The sequence below is a fragment of the Ranitomeya imitator genome, chromosome 2, assembly GCF_032444005.1.
Source record: "Ranitomeya imitator isolate aRanImi1 chromosome 2, aRanImi1.pri, whole genome shotgun sequence".
Classification (NCBI taxonomy): Eukaryota; Metazoa; Chordata; class Amphibia; order Anura; family Dendrobatidae; genus Ranitomeya; species Ranitomeya imitator.
The window spans coordinates 697,736,991-697,753,107 of NC_091283.1; the positions used below are offsets into that span (position 1 = coordinate 697,736,991).

At 49.0% G+C, this 16,117-nt stretch overlaps 1 protein-coding gene across 2 annotated transcripts in view; it reads left to right on the forward strand.

Moving 5' to 3' along the window:
- LOC138665532 (heparan-alpha-glucosaminide N-acetyltransferase-like) overlaps positions 1-16,117 on the forward strand; it is a 1,558,440-nt gene that overhangs the window by 750,411 nt on the left and 791,912 nt on the right. The window lies entirely within an intron of this gene.

Genomic DNA, 16,117 nt, shown 5'->3' on the forward strand with positions numbered 1-16,117 from the left:
GAGTTTTATTAATGTTGTGTTTTCTGACCTGATTGGGCGTTATGTTGTCATTTACCTGGATGTCATCTTGATATACTCAGAGGACAGTCAGTCACACTTACACCATCTTCACTCGGTTCTTGTAAGACTCAGGGAGAACCATTTATATGCTAAGCTGGAGAAGTGCTCGTTCTTTTGGCAAGAACTGTCTTTTCTGGGGTTAATTGTATCTGGGGAGGGATTCCGCATGGATCCTGGGAAGGTTCAGGCCATTTCTGATTGGGTGCAACCTCAGGACCTGAAGGGGTTGCAACGATTTCTGGGCTTCGCTAATTATTATAGGAAGTTCATTAAAGGGTTTTCGCAGGTAGTAAAACCCTTGACGGACCTCACACTCAAAGGGGCGGATGTAAAAAATTGGTCCATGGCCGCAAAAAATTCCTTTCTGACACTGAAGAAATGTTTCACTTCAGCACCCGTGTTGATACAACCCGATCCATCGAAACCTTTTATCGTGGAGGTTGGCGCCTCGGAGGTGGGGGTGGGGGCAGTGTTGTCTCAGGGTCCGTCCACCCTTACTAACCTTAAACCCTGTGCCTTTTTCTCTAAAAAATTCTCTTCGGCCGAGAGAAATTATGATGTCGGCAACAGAGAATTGTTGGCAATTAAATTGGCCTTTGCAGAATGGAGGCATTTTCTGGAGGGGGCTGTTTTTCCCGTTACGGTCATCACTGATCATAAAAATTTGGCCTATATCAAGTCCGCTAAGAGATTAACCCCCAGACAGGCTCGGTGGGCACTTTTTTTTTCTCGGTTTCATTTTACCATTACATTCCGACCAGGGTCTAAAAATGTGAAGGCGGATGCCTTATCCCGTAGTTTTGATTCTGTGTCCCCTCCAGAACCTCTTTCCTCCATTCTTCAACCTGGAGTGGTTGTGGCTGAAGTCTCATCTGAGTTACAGAGGGAGATTTTGAATGCACAAGCACAAACTCCCAGGAATAAACCCCAAGGTAAACTGTTTGTACCCGATCACTTCTGTTTCACACTTCTGCAAGAATTTCATGATTCTGTGTTGAGTGCACACCCTGGGATTGCAGCTACCCGGGGGGCAGTAGCTAGGAACTTTTGGTGGCCTTCTATGGGTTCGGATATCAAAAAGTTTGTGAATTCTTGTGGGGTGTGTGCTCGTTCTAAGAGCTCTCTGGTCCGGCCGGCCGGGGAATTGGTACCTTTGCCAATTCCGGATAAACCCTGGACACACCTCTCCATGGATTTTATCACTAATCTTCCGTCTTCCAAGGGCAACTCTGTAGTTTGGGTTGTGGTTGATAGGTTTTCAAAGCAAGCCCATTTTGTGCCGCTACCTGCGTTGCCTTCTGCTGAAACCTTGGCTCGCTTGTTTATTCAGCATATAGTTCGGTTGCATGGGGTCCCTGTGAATGTGGTGTCTGACAGGGGTGTGCAGTTTGTGGCCAGGTTTTGGAGAGCTTTTTGTAAGAAGTTGGGGGTTACGTTGTCATTTTCCTCTGCTTATCACCCGGAATCCAACGGACAGACTGAACGCACCAACCAGTCTTTGGAACAGATTTTGAGATGCCTGGCCTCTTCCAGACAGGAGGACTGGTGTGAGGTTTTACCCATGGCTGAGCTTGCATTCAATTGTCGTATTAATCAGTCTACTGGCAAATCTCCCTTTGAAGTCAATTGTGGGTTTGTTCCACAGTTTGGAGAATTTTCCCGCATGGATTCTGGTTGCCCTGGTGCTGAGGGTCTGGTGCAACAGTTAAGAACCCTTTGGAGGGAGGTTCAGGCGAACATCTCCAAAGCTCAAAAGAGGTACAAACATTTTGCAGACAGGAGGAGGGGGTCAGCTCCTACACTGACGGTGGGGGAGAAGGTATGGTTGTCTACTCGTAACATCAAACTTAAGATTCCCTCCATGAAGTTGGGCCCCAGGTTTATAGGTCCATACAAGATTATTGAGGTGATCAACCCGGTGGCCTATAGGTTACAGTTGCCCACCTCTTTCAAAATTTCTAATGTCTTCCACAGGTCCCTATTAAAACCTGTGGGGATGGTTAGAGAAGATTCTTCATTGAATGTTCCACCAGTATTGGTAGAGGGTCAGCTGGAGTACGAGGTAGGGCGCATCATTGATTCACGGTGGGTGCGTCGTAGGCTTCAGTACCTTGTACATTGGAAGGGGTTTTCTATTGAGGATAGGTCATGGGTTCCGGCCAGTTCTGTGCATGCTGATCGACTGGTGCGGGCTTTTCATGTAAGATATCCTGAGAAGCCTGGGGGTCCAGTGGCCCCCCGTTAAGGGGGGGTACTGTCATGGTCAGGACATGGTTAATGTCCTGTCAGGGTTAATTTTTGCTAGCCTCTTTTCTATATTGGGAGGGGTATTTATACTCGCTCCTAGCCTGGTTTCTCTGTCAGCTATAGATTCTGTTTCTGTCTGTATGCGTGACTCCTGGATTGTGTGCCTGGTTTGCATAGCGTTATCTTGCTTTCCGTGCTTTACCCTGTTCGTGTTCCTGGCTACTGAACTCTGGCTTTGCTTCTGACGATCCCCTGTCTCTCTGTTTTGGTACCTCGTAATCTCCTGGCTACGACTTCTGCTTGTTTGATAACTCTTTAGTGCTTGTCCCTTCTCTGTTTCCCTGGCGTCTGGCTCCACCCCCTTTCCCTCCTCCCACTCTGTCACATGGTCTAGGTCCTGTTCGTTACCTGTACACTCTGTTTCATGTCAAAGGTCCTGTGGGTTCAGGTTAGTAACTTGGCATTTTGCTCAGCTGCTGTGTGCAGCTTCCCCTGCAGCATAGATATCCAGGCACCGTGATAGAAACCTTCATAGGAACATAACAAGACGACAACCAAACCAAATCCCCAACACGAAGTCGGGGACCCACACAGCGCCGGCGGTTAGCGAAACGTTGAGCCTTCTCCTGGGACAATGTCAAATTGTCCACCACATGAGTCCAAATCTGCTGCAACCTATCCACCACAGTATCTACACCAGGACAGTCTGAAGACTCAACCTGCCCTGAAGAGAAACGAGGATGGAAACCAGAATTGCAGAAAAACGGCGAAACCAAAGTAGCCGAGCTGGCCCGATTATTAAGGGCGAACTCAGCCAACGGCAAAAAGGACACCCAATCATCCTGATCAGCAGAAACAAAGCATCTCAGATATGTTTCCAAAGTTTGATTAGTTCGTTCGGTTTGGCCATTTGTCTGAGGATGGAAAGCCGAGGATAAAGACAAATCAATGCCCATCCTAGCACAATAGGATCACCAAAGCCTTGAAACAAACTGGGAACCTCTGTCAGAAACAATGTTCTCCGGGATGCCATGCAAACGAACCACATGCTGGAAAAACAACGGCACTAAATCAGGGGAGGAAGGCAATTTAGACAAAGGTACCAAATGGACCATCTAAGAAAAGCGATCACAAACCACCCAAATGACCGACATCTTTTGAGAGACGGGGAGATCCGAAATAAAATCCATAGAAATATGCGTCCAGGGCCTCTTCGGGACCGGCAAGGGCAAAAGCAACCCACTGGCACGAGAACAGCAGGGCTTAGCCCGAGCACAAGTCCCACAGGACTGCACAAAAGAATGCACATCCCGCGACAAAGACGGCCACCAGAAGGATCTAGCCACCAAATCTCTGGTACCAAAGATTCCAGGATGCCCAGCCAACACTGAACAATGAATCTCAGAGATAACTCTACTAGTCCATCTATCAGGGACAAACAGTTTCTCCGCTGTGCAACGGTCAGGTCTATCAGCCTGAAATTTTTGCAGCACCCGCCGCAAATCAGGGGAGATGGCAGACAAAATTACCCCCTCTTTGAGAATACCCGCCGGCTCAGGAACACCCGGAGAGTCAGGCACAAAACTCCTTGACAGGGCATCAGCCTTCACATTCTTAGAGCCCGGAAGGTACGAAACCACAAAATCAAAACGGGAGAAAAATACCGACCATCGAGCCTGTCTCGGATTCAACCGTTTGGCAGACTCAAGATAAGTCAAATTCTTGTGATCTGTCAAGACCACCACGCGATGCTTGGCTCCTTCCAGCCAATGACGCCACTCCTCGAATGCCCACTTCATGGCCAACAATTCACGATTGCCAACATCATAGTTACGCTCAGCAGGCGAAAACTTTCTAGAAAAGAAAGCACATGGCTTCATCACCGAGCCATCAGAACTTCTTTGCGACAAAACTACCCCTGCTCCAATCTCAGAAACATCAACCTCAACCTGAAACGGAAGCGAAACATCTGGCTGGCACAACACAGGGGCAGAAGAAAAACGACGCTTCAACTCCTGAAAAGCCTCTACAGCCGCAGAAGACCAATTGACCACATCAGCACCCTTCTTGGTCAAATCAGTCAACGGTTTAGCAACAGTAGAAAAATTAGCGATGAAGCGCCGATAAAAATTAGCAAAGCCCAGGAACTTTTGCAGGCTCTTCACAGATGTCGGCTGAGTCCAATCGTAAATGGCCTGGACTTTAACAGGGTCCATCTCGATAGTAGAAGGGGAAAAAATGAACCCCAAAAATGAAAACTTCTGAACTCCAAAGAGACACTTTGACCCCTTCACAAACAAGGAATTCGCACGAAGGACCTGGAACACCATTCTGACCTGCTTCACATGAGACTCCCAATCATCCGAAAAGACCAAAATATCATCCAAATACACAATCAGGAATTTATCCAGGTACTCTCGGAAGATGTCATGCATAAAGGACTGAAATACTGATGGAGCATTGGAAAGCCCGAATGGCATAACCAGGTACTCAAAATGGCCCTCGGGCGTATTAAATGCTGTTTTCCATTCATCGCCTTGTTTAATACGCACAAGATTATACGCCCCTCGAAGATCTATCTTGGTGAACCAACTAGCCCCTTTAATACGAGCAAACAAATCAGACAGCAACAGCAAAGGATACTGAAATTTGACTGTAATTTTATTAAGAAGGCGGTAATCAATACAAGGTCTCAAAGAACCATCCTTCTTGGCCACAAAAAAGAACCCTGCTCCTAACGGTGATGACGACGGGCGAATATGACCCTTCTCCAAGGATTCCTTTATATAACTCCGCATAGCGGCGTGTTGTGGCACAGATAAATTGAACAATCGGCCCTTAGGAAACTTACTACCAGGAATCAAATTAATTGCACAATCGCAATCCCTATGAGGAGGTAGGGCACTGGCTTTGAGCTCATCAAATACATCCCGATAATCCGACAAAAACTCTGGAACTTAAGAAGGAGTGGAAGACGAAATAGACAAAAATGGAACATCACCATGTACCCCCTGGCAACCCCAGCTGGACACAGACATAGATTTCCAGTCCAATACTGGATTATGAACCTGTAGCCATGGCAACCCCAAAACGACCACATCATGCAGATTATGCAACACCAGAAATCGAATATCCTCCTGATGTGCAGGAGCCATGCACATGGTCAATTGGGTCCAGTACTGAGGCTTATTCTTGGCCAAAGGCGTAGCATCAATTCCCCTCAATGGAATAGGATACTGCAAGGGCTCCAAGAAAAAACCACAGCTCCTAGCATACTCCAAGTCCATCAAATTCAGGGCAGCGCCTGAATCCACAAATGCCATAACAGAATAGGATGACAAAGAGCAAATCAGAGTAACAGACAATAGAAATTTAGACTGTACCATACCAATGGTGGCAGACCTAGCGAACCGCTTAGTGCGCTTAGGACAATCGGAGATAGCATGAGTGGAATCACCACAGTAAAAACACAGCCCATTCCGACGTCTGTGTTCTTGCCGTTCAGCTCTGGTCAAAGTCCTATCACATTGCATAGGCTCAGGCCCATGTTCAGATAGTACCGCCAAATGGTGCACAGCTTTACGCTCACGCAAGCGTCGATCGATCTGAATGGCCAAGGACATAGACTCATTCAGACCAGCAAGCATGGGAAACCCCACCATGACATCCTTAAGGGCTTCAGAGAGACCCTTTCTGAAGATTGCTGCCAGGGCACATTCATTCCACTGAGTGAGCACAGACCACTTTCTAAACTTCTGACAATATATCTCCGCTTCATCCTGACACTGACACAGAGCCAGCAAGATTTTCTCTGCCTGATCCACTGAATTAGGTTCGTCATAAAGCAATCCAAGCGCCAGGAAAAACGCATCAACATCACGCAATGCCGGATCTCCTGGCGCAAGGGAAAATGCCCAGTCTTGAGGGTCCCCACGTAACAAAGAAATAATGATCTTTACTTGTTGAACAGGGTCACCTGAGGAGCGAGGTTTCAAGGCAAGAAACAATTTACAATTATTTTTGAAATTCAAGAACTTAGATCTATCACCAAAAAACAAATCAGGAATTGGAATCCTAGGCTCTAACATCGGATTTTTAACCACAAAATCTTGAATGTTTTGTATCCTTGTAGTGAGATTATCCATCCAAGAAGACAGACCTTGAATGTCCATGTTTACACCAGTGTCCTGAACCACCCAGAGGTAAAGGGGAACATTGAGACAAAACACACTGCAAAGAAAAAAAAAATGGTCTCAGAACTTCTCTTATCCCTCTATTGAGATGCATTAGTACTTTGGGCCACCTGTACTGTTATGACCTGGTGGTCAGGACAATAATGGACCTGGTGGTTAAGAGCACACGGAATGACCTGATAGTTACTGATAATAAAGGACGAGCTCTGGGACGTGGGAACTCTGCTGACCGCAATCCCTAAACCTATCAACCACACTAGAAATAGCCGTGGATTGCGCCTAACGCTCCCTATGCAACTCGGCACAGCCTAAGAAACTAGCTAGCCCTGAAGATAGAAAAATAAAGCCTACCTTGCCTCAGAGAAATTCCCCAAAGGAAAAGGCAGCCCCCCACATATAATGACTGTGAGTAAAGATGAAAATACAAACACAGAGATGAAATAGATTAAGCAAAGTGAGGCCCGACTTACTGAACAGACCGAGGATAGGAAAGGTTACTTTGCGGTCAGCACAAAAACCTACAAAAAGACCACGCAGAGGGCGCAAAAAGACCCTCCGCACCGACTCACGGTGCGGAGGCGCTCCCTCTGCGTCCCAGAGCTTCCAGCAAGCAAGACAACAAAATAAATAGCAAGCTGGACAGAAAAATAGCAAACCAAAGAAATACAAGCTGGAACTTAGCTTCTGATGGGAAGACAGGTCACAAGAACGATCCAGGAGTGAACTAGACCAATACTGGAACATTGACAGGTGGCCTGGAGCAAAGATCTAAGTGGAGTTAAATAGAGCAGCAGCTAACGAATTAACCTCGTCACCTGTGAAAGGAAACTCAGAAACACCCACCAGAGGAAGTCCATGGACAGAACCAGCCGAAGTACCATTCATGACCACAGGAGGGAGCCCGACAACAGAATTCACAACAGGTAACCCAGTAGTCAGCACTATTTCTAACTCTATGAATACGGCATCATGTTGAAGATAGTGCAACAATGAGGCACTCATGTGTCGGGCGCTTCCATGAGGTCCAAGTCCATGGTGTTTTGGTGGTGAGATAACACTACGGCTATGTGCACACGTTGCGGATTGTTTTTCCTGCATGGAATTGAACTAAATCCGCAAAGGATTGCTAAAGCAATGTTAATCAATGGGAATCCAGAATTGGTGTGAACATGCTGCATAAAATTCTGCACTGATTTGCAGCATTTTATTTTCCTCAGCATGTCAATTCTTTTTGCGAAACTGCAGCATTTCTGCATCCATTGAGTCAGTTAAATCTGCAGCCAAACCACAGGTGTAAAAGGGTTTGTGGATTTGTGTGCCAAAAACGCTACAGAAAGGAAAGAGGAAGAGTGTGTGGGCGGAGAATATGTGTGTTTGGGGGAGAATATGTGTGAGTGGAGAATATGTGTATGTCTCTCTCTGTCTGTCTGCGTGTGTGTGTGTCTTTCTGCAGGTGCCTGTGTGTGTCTGTCTACGGGTGTCTGCGGGTGTGTGTGTCTGTCTGCAGGTATCTGTGTGTGTGTACCCAGCTGTCATCTGATGGGACTACTATTCCCATCTGGCTATGTCTGCTGTCACATATAACAGTGACAGCATGAGCCGATGATGGGAGAATAGTCCCATCATCTGGCGACTGTGTTTAATTGTAAAGAAAAAATAATTGACATAATTACATAAAATGTACATACTCACCAAACACCTAATCTCCGACACCTGCGTCTACTGCAACAAAAATAAAATAATAAACCAACATATACTCCCTGTCCACCTTAGTCCATTTAATTTACGAGTGTCTCACGGAGATCTCACGTGTATAACAGTCACATTGGGAGATGTGACCGCTCTACCAGGCCTCTGGTGATACAATGACAGGAGGTAATCCCTCCTGTAGTGTATCACTGCACTGCCGTGAGAGTTCACCGGTGTTCATCAGCAGATCAGCTCCGGTTCTCACTCGCGGCACTGCTGCGTGAGAAAATTCTCACGCAGCGGTGCCGTAAGTGAGAGCACAAACTCCGGTGAACTCTCAGTGATACACTGCGGGAGGATTACCTCCTGTCAGTGTATCACTGGAGGTCGGGTAGAGCAGTCACATCTCCCAATGTGACTGTTCTACATGTGAGATCGTCATGGGACAATCGTTAATGGACTACATCAGACAGGGAGTATTATATGTTGGTTTATTATTTTATTTTTGTTGCAGGAGATCAAGGGAGTCGGGGATTAGGCGATGCAGTAAGCATGGTACATTAAGATTCAATAAAGGAGTCTGTGTGATTACTTCAATTAAATGACTTTATTCTGGTTGTGTGTTTATTTACCATATAAGTATAGGATTAGTAATGGATAGGAGTCTTATTGACGCTTCTCCATTACTAATCCGTGTGCTTGATGTCACTGGACAATACAAAGGTGACATCAACCCCACAAATATTACCCCACTTGCCACCGCTACAGGGAAAGTGGGAAAAGTGAGGCTAAGTGTCAGATATGGTGCATCTATATGGTGTGCCATTTCTGGGGCAGCTGAGAGATGATGTTTTAAGTCTGGGGGGTGTCAATATCCATGGCCCCTTCCCAGTCTATTAATATCAGCCCGCAGCTGTCTGCCTAGCCTTTGCTGGTTCGACTTTATAGGGGGACCCCATGTCAGTTTTTTTCTGGGGTTCCCTTATAAACTAGCCAGTAAAGGATAAGCAAACATTTGTGAGCTGATATAAGTAGCCTGAGAACCTTTATGGCTATTGGCTCCTTGCCAGAATATTAACATAAGCCCTCAGCCATCGGCTTTCCATCTGCTGATTAAGAAAATTACATGGGAGCCGACGCAATTCCTTAAATTTTTTTTAAAAAAATAAACAGATATTGCATTCACGCAAATTTCTGAAGGTATGTTCTCACATTCAGTAAGCACTGCGGGTTGGACACTGCATACATCCACAGCGTCCAACCCGCAGTGGCCAGTGGATGGGATTTCAAGAAATCCCATGTCCACTGTGCATGCACCGGAGCCCGCGGCTTCCCTACAGAGACGGACATGCGATGCGTCTTTTCAGCCCGCAACATGTCTATTTACCTTGCGGAGACGCTCAGTCTCCGCAAGATAAATATCACCCATCCAATGTATAGGACATGGTGATTCCGCTTGGTTCAATGAACACCTGCGTTCAAAAGCCAGCAGCACTTTGGACGGAGTGGACATGTGATGCATCCAAAGCACTGCTTAATACTGATTGTGGGGATGTAGCCTTATAACAGTTGCTGTTTTGTTACAGCATATGTAGGTTAATTATGTTAATGCTCCTACATAGGCTGGTGACAGTGTGTGTGTCTTTAATAGTGTGTATTTATTTATTTATGTGTGTGTGGGGGGGTGTATTTAATATTAATGACGGTACCTGGCTGAAGAGGTTGAACAAGGAAATGACATCACATTTATTTTATATTTTTAATAATATATCTTTATTTAGCTTACAAATCCGCATCAAAATCCACATAAAAAATGCATTAAATCCGCGTGGAATTTCAACTGCGTTTTCTGCCAAGAGAGACAGAATCTGCTCAGAATTATACACAAGCAAATCTGCAATGTGCACACATAGCCAAAAGGTTGTTTCCTTCGTCCCCTCCCAACCAACCATGGACAATAGACGGGATCATTATCCTCTTCATCTCCTGACTGTTTCCCATCCATCACCTCTTCCTCCTTGTTCTCCTCAATTTGTTCCTTGGCTCTTGCACCTTTACTAACAGTTTGTTTAGTACCATAAGCCCCCTCGATCGCTGTTATTATTCAACCTCCAATGGCACCCGCCTGTGCGAGGACAGTCCAGAGCTTAGATATATTGTTATCCCTTCCTCATCCTCCTCTGCTTCCACCTCTTCCAATGGGGCCACCACCTCCTCACGCAAACTATTCAAAGTGTGGGCAGCATGGTGGCTCAGTGGTTAGCATTGCAGCACTGGGGTCCTTGGTTCAAATCCCACCAAGGACAACATCTGCAAGGAGTTTACATGTTCTCCCTGTGTTTGCATGGGTTTCCTCCGGGTTCTCCGGTTTCCTCCCACATTTCAAAGACATACTGATAGGGAATTAAGATTGTGAGACCCATAGGGGACAGCGATGATAATGTGTGCAAAATGTAAAGCGCTGCGGAATATGTTAGCGCTATATAAAAATAAAGATTATTATTAAAGATTATAAGTGTGCTCCAGCATGTAGATGACCGGTATACCTAACTATTTTCATGAGCAAATAGGGCCTCCTGGCTGAAATATTAGGCCTAACAATTTTTAAGAGAAAAAAGGGCTTTCTGATTCCTCACTGCAACATAGTTTTTTGTCCAAATGATTTTGATTAGCAAATGGGCCTCCTGAGACTGCAACACAGTTTTAGCGCAATCTAGTTAGATGCTGGAAGATCAGTTTCACACATGACAGGATCCTAACTAGCTAACTGACAAGTTCACTTTCAGCAGCAGCAGCAGCACTAGCAGGAGCGGCTTCTCTGCACTGTGACACTGAGAAAATGGTGACAGCAAAACAAGATGTCCGCTTTTTATATGCACAGGGACATGTGATTTCGGTAGCCAATCACAGAAGACCTTGCATCATGACGTTGTTGATGGTTTCTGTGCCCTGATTGGCTGCCAGAATTTACACACATTAAATTAAGGAATAAACAGTACGACACTCCTTTAACCTCTCCACTCCCCCTCCCTTCCCCCTCCCCTCATCAAACACGTTCCCCCATTCACCCCGCTCATCATACAGCACCACTATCCCAGACAAAGTGAAAACAAAAGCATTAGTGGAAATGCAATGATTTTCCAAACTGTTACTGAATTTTGCCGACTATGAGTAAAAATGCCCTGGAAACTGAACACGAAACCGAATGTGCTACGTTCGTGCTGAATTTTAATTTTTCAAACGTTTTCCTAACAAGTTCGCTCATCTCTAGTTCTGACTTCCTACAGTAAGAATAGGCAGATGTTATATCCTTTTTGTACAGACAGTCAGGGCCGCCATCAGGGCATGACGGCCGTGACTGGCGTATGGGGCCCGGTGAGCAGAGGGGGCCCGCATCGGGCCCCCTCTTATCTGCTCACCGGGCCCCTACCGGCAGCCGCAGGCTAACCGGGCCCTTAGCGCCGACGCTGCAGCTGTTTAAAGCTATTGACGTGCGGGCGCGGGCCCGCACGTCAATAGTTAACAGCCGCGGCGCCGCCAGCCAATCTGAGGCTGGCAGGCGCTGACATCAGCCTAAGCGTGCGTGCATGTCGCCGGCGTCTGACATCATTGTCAGTCGCCGGCGAGTGCATGCACGCTGCAGCTGCGTGGAGAATTCGCCCGCCGCAGGAGCGCGGCAGGTAAGAAGAACTTCTTTTTTTTTTTTTAGAGCGGCGATCCGGGGGCCCAAGGAAGAACGCTGGACAGAGATGGGGCAGAGTGCTGGGAAGAGATGGGGCAGAGTGCTGGGAAGAGATGGGGCAGAGTGCTGGACAGAGATGGGGCAGAGTGCTGGGCAGAGTGCTGGGCAGAGTGCTGGACAGAGATGGGGCAGAGTGCTGGACAGAGATGGGGCAGAGTGCTGGACAGAGATGGGGCAGAGTGCTGGACAGAGATGGGGCAGAGTGCTGGACAGAGATGGGGCAGAGTGCTGGACAGAGATGGGGCAGAGTGCTGGACAGAGATGGGGCAGAGTGCTGGACAGAGATGGGGCAGAGTGCTGGACACGGGCAAAACGCTGGACAGAGATGGGGCAGAGTGCTGGGAAGAGATGGGGCAGAGTGCTGGGAAGAGATGGGGCAGAGTGCTGGACAGAGATGGGGCAGAGTGCTGGACAGAGATGGGGCAGAGTGCTAGACAGAGATGGGGCAGAGTGCAGGGAAGAGATGGGGCAGAGTGCTGGGAAGAAATGGGGCAAAGTGCTGGGAAGAGATGGGGCAGAGTGCTGGACAGAGATGGGGCAGAGTGCTGGACAGAGATGGGGCAGAGTGCTGGACAGAGATGGGGCAGAGTGCTGGGCAGAGTGCTGGGAAGAGATGGGGCAGAGTGCTGGGCAGAGTGCTGGACAGAGATGGGGCAGAGTGCTGGACAGAGATGGGGCAGAGTGCTGGACAGAGATGGGGCAGAGTGCTGGACAGAGATGGGGCAGAGTGCTGGGCAGAGTGCTGGGAAGAGATGGGGCAGAGTGCTGGGCAGAGTGCTGGACAGAGATGGGGCAGAGTGCTGGACAGAGATGGGGCAGAGTGCTGGACAGAGATGGGGCAGAGTGCTAGACAGAGATGGGGCAGAGTGCTGGACAGAGATGGGGCAGAGTGCTGGACAGAGATGGGGCAGAGTGCTGGACAGAGATGGGGCAGAGTGCTGGGCAGAGATGGGGCAGAGTGCTGGACAGAGATGGGGCAGAGTGCTGGGCAGAGTGCTGGGAAGAGATGGGGCAGAGTGCTGGACAGAGATGGGGCAGAGTGCTGGACAGAGATGGGGCAGAGTGCTGGACAGAGATGGGGCAGAGTGCTGGACAGAGATGGGGCAGAGTGCTGGACAGAGATGGGGCAGAGTGCTGGGCAGAGTGCTGGGAAGAGATGGGGCAGAGTGCTGGGCAGAGTGCTGGACAGAGATGGGGCAGAGTGCTGGACAGAGATGGGGCAGAGTGCTGGACAGAGATGGGGCAGAGTGCTAGACAGAGATGGGGCAGAGTGCTGGACAGAGATGGGGCAGAGTGCTGGGCAGAGTGCTGGACAGAGATGGGGCAGAGTGCTGGACAGAGATGGGGCAGAGTGCTGGACAGAGATGGGGCAGAGTGCTGGACAGAGATGGGGCAGAGTGCTGGGCAGAGTGCTGGGAAGAGATGGGGCAGAGTGCTGGGCAGAGTGCTGGACAGAGATGGGGCAGAGTGCTGGACAGAGATGGGGCAGAGTGCTGGACAGAGATGGGGCAGAGTGCTAGACAGAGATGGGGCAGAGTGCTGGACAGAGATGGGGCAGAGTGCTGGACAGAGATGGGGCAGAGTGCTGGACAGAGATGGGGCAGAGTGCTGGACAGAGATGGGGCAGAGTGCTGCACAGAGATGGGGCAGAGTGCTGGGCAGAGTGCTGGGAAGAGATGGGGCAGAGTGCTGGGCAGAGTGCTGGACAGAGATGGGGCAGAGTGCTGGACAGAGATGGGGCAGAGTGCTGGGCAGAGATGGGGCAGAGTGCTGGGAAGAGATGGGGCAGAGTGCTGGACAGAGATGGGGCAGAGTGCTGGACAGAGATGGGGCAGAGTGCTGGGCAGAGTGCTGGGAAGAGATGGGGCAGAGTGCTGGGCAGAGTGCTGGACAGAGATGGGGCAGAGTGCTGGACAGAGATGGGGCAGAGTGCTGGACAGAGATGGGGCAGAGTGCTGGACAGAGATGGGGCAGAGTGCTGGGCAGAGTGCTGGGAAGAGATGGGGCAGAGTGCTGGGCAGAGTGCTGGACAGAGATGGGGCAGAGTGCTGGACAGAGATGGGGCAGAGTGCTGGACAGAGATGGGGCAGAGTGCTAGACAGAGATGGGGCAGAGTGCTGGACAGAGATGGGGCAGAGTGCTGGACAGAGATGGGGCAGAGTGCTGGACAGAGATGGGGCAGAGTGCTGGACAGAGATGGGGCAGAGTGCTGGACAGAGATGGGGCAGAGTGCTGCACAGAGATGGGGCAGAGTGCTGGGCAGAGTGCTGGGAAGAGATGGGGCAGAGTGCTGGGCAGAGATGGGGCAGAGATGGGGCAGAGTGCTGGGAAGAGATGGGGCAGAGTGCTGGACAGAGATGGGGCAGAGTGCTGGACAGAGATGGGGCAGAGTGCTGGACAGAGATTGGGCAGAGTGCTGGGAAGAGATGGGGCAGAGTGCTGGGCAGAGATGGGGCAGAGGGCTGGACAGAGATGGGGCAGAGCGCTGGACAGAGATGGGGCAGAGCGCTGGACAGAGATGGGGCAGAGCGCTGGACAGAGATGGGGCAGAGCGCTGGACAGAGATGGGGCAGAGCGCTGGACAGAGATGGGGCAGAGCGCTGGACAGAGATGGGGCAGAGCGCTGGACAGAGATGGGGCAGAGCGCTGGACAGAGATGGGGCAGAGCGCTGGACAGAGATGGGGCAGAGCGCTGGATAGAGATGGGGCAGAGCGTTGGACAGAGATGGGGCAGAGCGCTGGGCAGAGATGGGGCAAAACGCTGGACAGAGATGGGGCAGAGTGCTAGACAGAGATGGGGCAGAGTGCTGGGAAGAGATGGGGCAGAGTGCTGGACAGAGATGGGGCAGAGTGCTGGACAGAGATGGGGCAGAGTGCTGGACAGAGATGGGGCAGAGTGCTGGACAGAGATGGGGCAGAGTGCTGGGCAGAGTGCTGGGAAGAGATGGGGCAGAGTGCTGGGCAGAGATGGGGCAGAGTGCTGGGCAGAGTGCTGGGAAGAGATAGGGCAGAGTGCTGGGCAGAGATGGGGCAGAGTGCTGGGCAGAGTGCTGGGAAGAGATGGGGCAGAGTGCTGGACAGAGATGGGGCAGAGTGCTGGACACAGATGGGGCAGGATCGGAAACAGATGGGGCAGAGTGCTGGACACAGATGGGGCAGAGTGCTGGACACAGATGGGGCAGGATTGGAAACAGATGGGGCAGAATGGAGACAGATGGGGCAGGATTGGAGACAGATGGGGCAGGATGGATACGATGGGGCAGGATGGGGAGATCATATGGGGCAGAATGGATACTCATGAGGGCAGGATGGGAGAACATATGGCTGGAGCCTGCAATGAGACACACGGGGGCTAGGATGGCGAATATTACCATAGGGGCTAATTAAGGGATATTATTATTGCAGTGATGTATTTATTTTATTTTTTGAGTATACTGTTTTAAATGGGGGGAGGTCCTGTTACTGTGCAGAGTGATACTATGTCACCTTCTTTATGTGGTGTAATGTAGAGGCTGTGAAAATTAAGTAATGTATTCTGCAAGTGGAACTCGAGATAACTGTGTTATTTCCTGCAGAGACGAGTCCTGGCTGGAAGAAATGATGGCGGTCTGTGCTGGATGAAAGATGAAGGACTTCACCTAGAGACGTCACTGGTGAGTCAGTGTTAACTATACACTGACACTATACACTGTATACTATATACAGAGCTCCTGTGTATAATGTCACCCGTGATCACTGTATTACCTGTACACAGACACTGCTTACTAATTACAGATCTCCTGTGTATAATGGCACTGATGGTGATAGTATTGTGGTTGTTTTTTTTTATTACTGATCAGTATTGTAGTATTCAGTCATTATGTGGTGGTAATATGCGGTCTGGTCATGGTGTTGTGGTATTTGTTCCTTGTATTTTATATTATTCGATCACTGTGGTGGTAATATGTCATCTGGTCATAGTGTTGTGGTATTTGTTCCTTGTATGTAGTATTATAGGTCATTTTAAAAATTGAAAAATAAATAAAAATATACCTAAATTGTATTGCATATTTTAACAAATATTTAGTAGGTTACAGTACAGTAGGGCCCGGCCAAAAGTGTCTACCGTGTTCTGGTGGCGGCTTAAAAAATCTTTTGGCCAAAACAAAAGCTGCCAGCTATATGTGTGATCTGGTGATGGGAACTG